We start from the raw sequence: 8203 nt of genomic DNA, 5'->3' as shown, positions 1-8203 counted from the left end.
AGTTTTCACTCATACAAAACCAGAATTGAGTGTTTTAATGTGGCTTTGCTCTGAACCTTTCACTAGCATGTCTGTGTGTGTGTTCACAAGGGGTGATGCAGCAGAACCGTGCTGGGGGACCGTAGTTACTGGCAGTCCAGGCTCTGCATGTTCAAGCAGGATCAGATCTGGGTGCCTCCATGGAGGAATTGCTTGTTTGAGGATTTGGGGTGGAATTTCCATTGCTCTAAAGAGAGATCTTTTCCATTTGAGGTAGGGAAGGAGGTGGTTAGTGAAGCACTTCTAGAAGTAAGTAAGGTTGGTTATTAGGACAGTTTTGTCTCCACTCTGTGGAAATACAGTCCAGGGTAGTGACAGTGGGAATGAGTCAGCTGTGTTGCATCAGATCATCCAGCTGCTCAGAGAAAGAGAAAACATGTGAAGAGGTTTTATATATTGAGTTTCAGTATATGCTTGCAGCATTGCACGTTTTATATTGTTCTCCTTCCTCTAAACACATCCTCTAAAGATATTTATCTTCTACATGGGAAAATTATCACACAATCTGTTATAAGACTATACATCTTTAAAGTGTCACAGTGCAGTATCTTGGCGTATAATATTGTCTTTTCTTTGGAACACCCTTTGCTATCCAAAATAGACAAGTTAGCAGCTTGACACAGAGAAGCTTTGGGGTTTTGGTTTTATGAACTTGCTGCCTGACGCCTCACATGAAGCTGTTAATTTCTTTGGTCATAAAGCAAAGACTGAGATGCACAATGGCTTCTGGGCAGATGTTGTGTATAATGAAATCTTAGTTTAGGGATTCGTTAGGTTCAGTGTTCAAGCTTGAATCTGATTCCTCAGATGTGGAAAATGTTCAGTGTTCCTCTTAAGGTCAGTGAAAGGGAACTTTTACATAACGGGATGCATTTGCTGTCTGCTTGCCCCATTCACAGTTTCATTATTTTGCAAACACATTCTTTCTTCTAATTCCTGTCCATCCTGTCCTGTTCCCCTCCCAGTCTATAGCATGAAAATACATGACCTATTGTTTTTGATGCCTACTGTGCTCGGTAAACAGTGGTGGGAGGCAGAGTAGATGTGACCTTTTCAGGCTGCTAAATAACTCTGTATGTTGCAGTATCCTGGAAACTTTAAAATGCTACTTAATGTGAAGATCACAGCTCATTCACATCTCTAATGAGAGTGGGAGGTTTTCTGTCTTACTGTAATAGTTTTGGTCCTCAGCTTGCAAGCTGGGTTACAGCATGTGGGTGAAAGACAAGGAAACAGCCTGTGAAAATAAGCAGTGATCAGTGGTTCTCCTGGTAGATATTGGCCTGTTACAGAACCACCAGACCAAAGCTCCTTTGAGTCACACCCGGCTGTATTTGTGTGTTCTTGGGCTTCCCTTAGTTTGAGTGGGTTACAGCACTGTCTTTCCTTGGAACCTCCAACATGTTTCTGAGCACAGTGTCAGTCTTTTTTCCTTGATGTGGAAGTAGCTCCTAGGATAAATGCCTCTTAGCCTGACTTTGTCGATGCTTCTTCTCCCGGCACATATTTTCCAATCCCATTGGGTTTACAGTTCACCTCTCAAAAAGCAGAAAATGCTCAAATCATGCATGGTTTTTAAGGCATTATCCTAAACTCCTCTATCAGAGCAAACAAGTGGCACCCTTTTGGCACCCTTTCCTATCAGTGCATCAGCTGCAGTCTTGTCTTCTCATGAGACTTATCTTGATGTGGAGACCAAAGAGGACAGCAGACAACCTAAACTCTATATTGTGTCAAAGTGCAAATTCTGTATTCAGAGTCCCCACACCTGGACAGGCTACAAGGGCAGATCTGCAGTTGGAAATCTGCCAAAAATGTACACTTAAAGTACCCTTGGATCTTTCAGTGGTCTGGAATATGCTGTGCATCCAGCACCATAGAGGGCTTTGGAAGGAAAAGGAGTAGAATGAAGGTGCTTTGAGTCCTGTTGCTAGGATTTGCTATTAAACACTACTTTTAATTCTAATGACCAGGAGCCATTTGAGCACAGAAATGGGTGCTGTCCTGAGTTTACAATCAGTTTCCCTTCCGTGTCCATTCCTCCTCATCACTTTAAATCTTGTGTAAATGCAGTGTGCTGTCAGTGTCCCAGACCAAGCAAAACGTCTGTGGGGAACTTTGGATCAGGAAGAGTAGTAGTCCCAGGTCTATGGAGACATCTGAATTTCTGGTTACCTTCCAGTGCATTTCTGCAAATGGCTGATATTCAGCTTCAGAGCACATAAAAAATTTAAAGAATCACTAAACGCTAAGTAAAAAAAAATACAATGGAGTTCTCTGCACTCAGTGAAATTATTGAAGCAATAAAGAATAATGCTTTTGCAGATGAGGCTCCAGACCAAGCAGTGCAGAGCAAATCAATAATGTCATACTTCTTGCCAGAATCAAAATACTTGTGGAAATAGCTGTGGAGTGAAAGGGGAAAAGGTTTTTTTCAATCAATCATTCTTGTTGTATAATGCAATATCACAGACCAAACTAACTCGCTTGCTAGGGACTTTAAGAGCTTGAAAAGCATTTAATCAAAAATGTTGAGGCATTGTTTATCCTGAAGGCTTGTTATAAAGGGAGCGTGTGGTGGATACAGGGAAGGCAGGCTGAACCAGCAAGGTTGCATCAGGTCCAGACATTTTCCTTGCACGTCCTCATGCAAAAACCAAGTTCCTAAAGCTGCAAGCCTGACTTTTTGTTCAGAGGCATCTCACTGCATGTTCAGCCTGTGACTGTCAGTGAAGCAGTGGGAAAAATGCCCAGTTGGGGTGCACTGGCTGGGAGGAGCTTGCCTGGTATCTTAATGTTTGTAATGCAGTATTGCACCAGAGTCCAGCTGTTCCCCACTCTGCTAGCTCGGTGTTAGGTGGTCCTGCATTTGGGTAATTTACAGTTTAAGCAGTTAGTGTGTGCTTAGGGTAGGTGAAAGCTCTAATGGAATTAAATGACCTGCTCAGGAAACTTATAGTGAAACTGAAAGTTGAAAACAGATCTCATGAATCCTAGTCTCATACATTTATAGCCAAGCTGTCCTTTACAAACAGCACCAAGCTAATGCAGGCAAACAAATTTTGGATTACAATTGCCCCCTGAACCTTGCCGTGATAGAGAGCAGCTCAGGTTAATGTGTATAGGGACAGCAGACTTAGTGATAATTCATGATACAGTAAAGGGAGAGAAATACCATGGCCATCCCAAGAGTACTGCCCATGGTATGGCTCAGGAGAGACCTTGCAGCTGCACAGGAGCTCTTCACACACAGAGCATCAGACAGTGCTCTGAACCCAGGTCTGGTTTGTTTAAATGATACATATTTTGAATGTGCCCAAGGAACCTCAATTTACCAGGTGTGAGGTAAAACTATCTTCTGTAGTCTTCCTGTTCATTTTTAAAAAATCTTCATTTTTTTAAAAAAAGAGGAACATGATCTGGTTTTACTGTACACAGTGATGCAACAGAAATAATTGTTTCTGTAGTACACACACTCTCTGAAACAACCTGTATTGATCAAGAGGATGTGACAATTTCCCTCTTTTCTGCTGTCAGCATTTTATTGATGAAAGGGCAGCAATTCCAATATCAGGAGCTTTTCACGTTTTGAAACACGTGTTAATTCTGCTGTGGAGCAATATGAACATTTTTATGTGCATGTGGAATTGCCATAATTTATATTATCAGGATGAAAGTCCAGTTTTATGTGGGACACCAAGATGCACGTGCTCCCTTGCTCGCCCTCTAACTCACACACAGAGGTTCATGTGCTTAGGTCATTTGTCATCCCAGATATCCTTGACTTGGTCAGCACAGGGAGTTGAACTGATGTCTTCTTTCATCCTACAATAAAGCCATCTCATGCTATATTTATTTTTTTAAAAAAGAAAAGTTCAAACTAATTAATTGACACAAAATATTTGATAAAATAACACACTTCTACAAGGTCTAATTGAAGCTGAGAAGTTTTGATTACTCCAGTCAGACTATCTTGCAGTTCTCTTGAAGGTCATCTAAAGGCTTGAAGCACTTCAGTTTTTGGAACGAAAGCTGTTGTCTTCATTCATTTTGAGTAATAGTGGAAGGAACTAGAATTATAAATTGAGATTCAGTTCTTCCTTCTTCAGCTACTGAATCAAAAAAAGTTGTGTAGAATGAGATCCATCTTCTGATTACTCAGAACAGGATTTTCAGCCGCTCATAAGGCAGGTCAAACAATGCCCAGAAAGTTTCCCCTCCTTTCCTTAGGCCATTAGAGAATTAAATTGATTGCATCATTTTCAGCATCATTTCACAACAGTCAATAGTCCATCTTCCAAATTGTATCAGTGCCTTGTACCATAATACCCATCTGGAAAAAGGAGCAGCTGCCCCTTCCTGATACACAAGGCATTTAAAATTCTCCTACAGAAAATTATTCAAACAAAACAGTAAAATGGCAGCAATTTACCAGCTCTTTTCTCCTGCAAATAGATTCTTCTGTAAGAATAAAATTATTTGCTGTTGTTCTTTTTTCTTCCCCTGTCAAGTAGCCTAAATTCACCATTATGTAGAGAAGTTTATATCAAAAGAGAATACACATAGCGCCTGTGCTGTAATAGTCATAGGCACTAACTGAATAAAGCAAAGTCAAGGAGTCAGCTTGAAGGCTGGGAGGAATCAATTCTGACAGTATGCTGTTCTGTTGTACCATTGTGTCTTTTTACCTGGAGGCTTATTTAATGGTTGAAGGGGGAAGGTCTGCCAGCCTGGCTGGTGTGTGCCTTGGGAGTGAATCAGGAAAGGCAGTAGGAACTGGAATACAGTTTCACACTTCTGGAGGGTTTTTTCTCCCAAGGTATGGTGCATTTTTCATAACTGCTTCGTGAAAAACACTTTGTCCCTGGCTGACTCCTTTACAGATGATTCTCCTCCTTAACTTAGTGGTGTAAAAAAGAACTACTTGTAGCCTCCTCAAGATTAACCTGTAAATCTATTCTGCATCAGTAATAGGGTGCAGCTGTGGTCCAGAACAAATATTAATTTAACCTTCCTGCCCTTGATTCCCAGATATGAACCTAAACAACTTTTGTGTAAGTTTTTGTTGTTAGATCAGTCCAGGAAAAGAAGACATGTCAATAGGCTTGCACCAAATATAGCCCCAGTCTTCCTTTCAGCTCCCACCGAGTATTTTCCCAGTCTCGGGTTGTCAGCCACTGCCTGTGGCCATAGGAAGCTGCTGCTGCTGGCACTGCCTAGGTTAAAAGGGAGAGAAACCATGTTGTTATGGGCAGCGACAGTTCATCAGTTCCTGGCTCAGTACTACTGCCCATGGGCCAGCAAAGATTGGACATCACACTCTTAAATTGAATAATTTCTGCTTTTTTCCTGAGGCCTAGAGTTCCCAGAATATTAGAGTGGGTTGAAGGCCATGAGCTGGAAAGCACATCTTTCTGCTGGCCTGACCCTTGTGTTAACTGAACAAGCTGGAATCTGGACCATAGGGCATTTCAGTTGCTCAGCCCAAACTTCTATTCTGCAGCCCTGAAAGAGTTGCTGCAGCACTTGTTGGGAACAGCTCAGAGTGAGACCCTCCTGCTGAGGCTTTTCTGCTTGCTTATGGTTTGAGGGACCCCTGAGCTGGGAATTTTCCTTTCCCAGTAGATCTACAGGATTTTCCAAAGGACGGCAAAAGCAAAACATTTGCTCACCTCTGTTAGCTCATGGCAGAGATGATCCCAATGGTGAGCAGTGTGTTTGTCTGCCGAGGTGTGATGGATAGTATTTTAGGACAAATTGAAAGAAAATGCAGAAATTCACAATTTGTGGTTCTGTTTTCAGTAAGGTATTTGTTCCATGTTAAGCCCCAAAAGTCTTGAAGGCAGAGTTTGCCTGTATCTTTTCTGTTTGGTTCCTTTCACTTTGTTGTATTTTTCCCCCAAACAGAAATGATAGTGTTTGTTTATTTTTCTGTAGCAAGACAGAGGGTGATAGTTGCATGAAAGTGCTCAGCGACCATAGTTTATATTTTACTTTGATTTGCTGTCATGGTATCATATGGAACTGCTAATGAGGCTTTTAATAAATGTATTCAATATCACTAGTTTTGCTTGGAGATGTGACTCAGCGGTAGCCTGGGTAAGTGAGAAATAGTTCTCCTTTCTTTTTCATCCCAGCTAAAGAGGTACTGAAGCACCTGGGGACCATCTGTTTGTTCAGATCTGAGGTATTCAGATTTCAAACTCACCTTAGGCAATATCTTGATCAGGCTTGCTGCCTGGAGGATAGTCTTGTGGTGCCTTGTGGACAGTATTCATAATTGCCACATGGATAGAAGTTTAGAATGGAGTTCAGGTTCAAAACTGTAGCTGTTGAACTTTACTCCACTTCCATCCATCTGTCCATCCTCTTTGTCCTGCAAACCAGTTTCCAGCAAACCTCTTTGTTGCTCCCCTGCCCTTACCAGAATCCCTCACCTAAAACTTCTGCATTCTGATTTGATTAAAATCAGCTGCAGTCAGCAGGGCTTAATGATTTGAGGCCCAGCACCATGCTAGTGCTGTTCTTTGGCTTCTGATTTTGGCCCTTGGGTGGTGGCTACTTGTTCAGGCACCACTGCAGTCTACTTGGTTTGGGGTGTAGATGCACCCTAAATGTAATAGAGTGGGAGATACACCGATGCTAGTACTGCTGCTGGCCAACACTAATGTATAGTGTTTTGTTTTGTTCTTGATCTCAGCCCATGTTACCTCACCTGAAATGCATACATTTAGACAGCACAGTGTCATTCCCTCCTGTGATTGCAATGTGTAAGTGAAGTCCTTGCTCCATAGAAACTGCTGGGTATGCCGATTGAAATCTTCCTGCTAGACCATCTGGCTGCAGTCACCACATTGGTTTGTTCCAGACCACTGTTAACAGAAAATCCCCTTTGGGACTGAGATTTGAATAAGGAAAAGTGAAATCTTGATTTACAAAAGTCTATTAGGGTGTTAACCTGGCAGTTTAGGAGGTACCTGCCCCACTGTGAATGTAAACATGCTCTTAATGAGAGTGCAGGAACTGACAGAGACCATTTTAGAAGTGAAAACAGCTGCTTCTCCAAGTGCTATAATCTGTTAAATTGTAGGATTATCATTTGAGGTGATACAGGAAGGGGAGAGGAGTCCTCTGCTTGTCTAAGAAAGTCATCATTTCAGGTATGATGGGAGTTATTTCTGATAAGGTTGCTTGTAACAGTTCAAACCACGTAATTTCAGTCTTCCTGGGAGTTAATACACAGCCAAAAACCAGCTCTCTGGGGTTTAAGTGGGAGATACAAAGCTAGTGATCATATCCATTTGCCTACAGCTACTCCACTTGTGCCCTCTCATTTTCCCTGGGGCCCATCTAGGCTCACACAGAAGTAGTAGCTATGTATCATCTGACTGAGACAAATCTGTCATTCCAGATTTTCCCCCACCTTAGATCAGCGGATGACATAGTGTACTCTCAGGAAACATCAGACTCTTTTTCCTGCAGATTTGACTGAAGCTGGTAGTGGCCATTCCCCTGGCTGTATTACACATTTACCAGAAAGTGGAATATACCAAAGGCCAGATATGGGAAATGAGATGTATAAGGTGCCTGGGAATGTACTGTGTGCCTCTGATAACAGAGCTTCTCTGAGTATGTGATGTTTGTTAATAGGGCACTTATTCTATGGAGTTTGCTCCCAAGACTGCAGAGACTCCACCGCAGGCCTTGCACTGCTGAAGCAGCTGTTGTGCTTTAACCCCAGCCAGCAGCTGAGCCCCACACAGCTGCTCACTCACTCCCCATGCCCTGGTGGGATGAGGGAGAGGATTAGATGAGTAAAAATGGGAAAACTCATGGGTTGAGATAAAGACAGTTTAATAGGTAAAGCAAAAGCCACACACACCAGCAAAGCAAAACAAGGAATTCATTCACCACTTCCCATTGGCAGGTAGGAGCTCAGCCATCCCCAGGACAGCCGGGCTCCATCACATGTAACAGTGATTTGGGAAGACAGACGCCATCACTCCAAATGTCTCCCCCCTTCTTCCTCCTTCCCCCAGCTTTACATGCTGAGCGTGATGCCAAATGGTGTGGGATCTCCCCAGTTGGGGTCAGTTGGGGTCAGCTGTCCTGGCTGTGTCCCCTGCTGACTCCTTGTGCACCCCCAGCCCCTCGCTGGTGGGGT

The sequence above is a fragment of the Athene noctua genome, chromosome 15, assembly GCF_965140245.1.
Source record: "Athene noctua chromosome 15, bAthNoc1.hap1.1, whole genome shotgun sequence".
In the NCBI taxonomy this organism is placed as follows: Eukaryota; Metazoa; Chordata; class Aves; order Strigiformes; family Strigidae; genus Athene; species Athene noctua.
The sequence above is the reverse complement of the archived record's forward strand: the minus strand, read 5'-3'. Positions refer to the sequence as shown.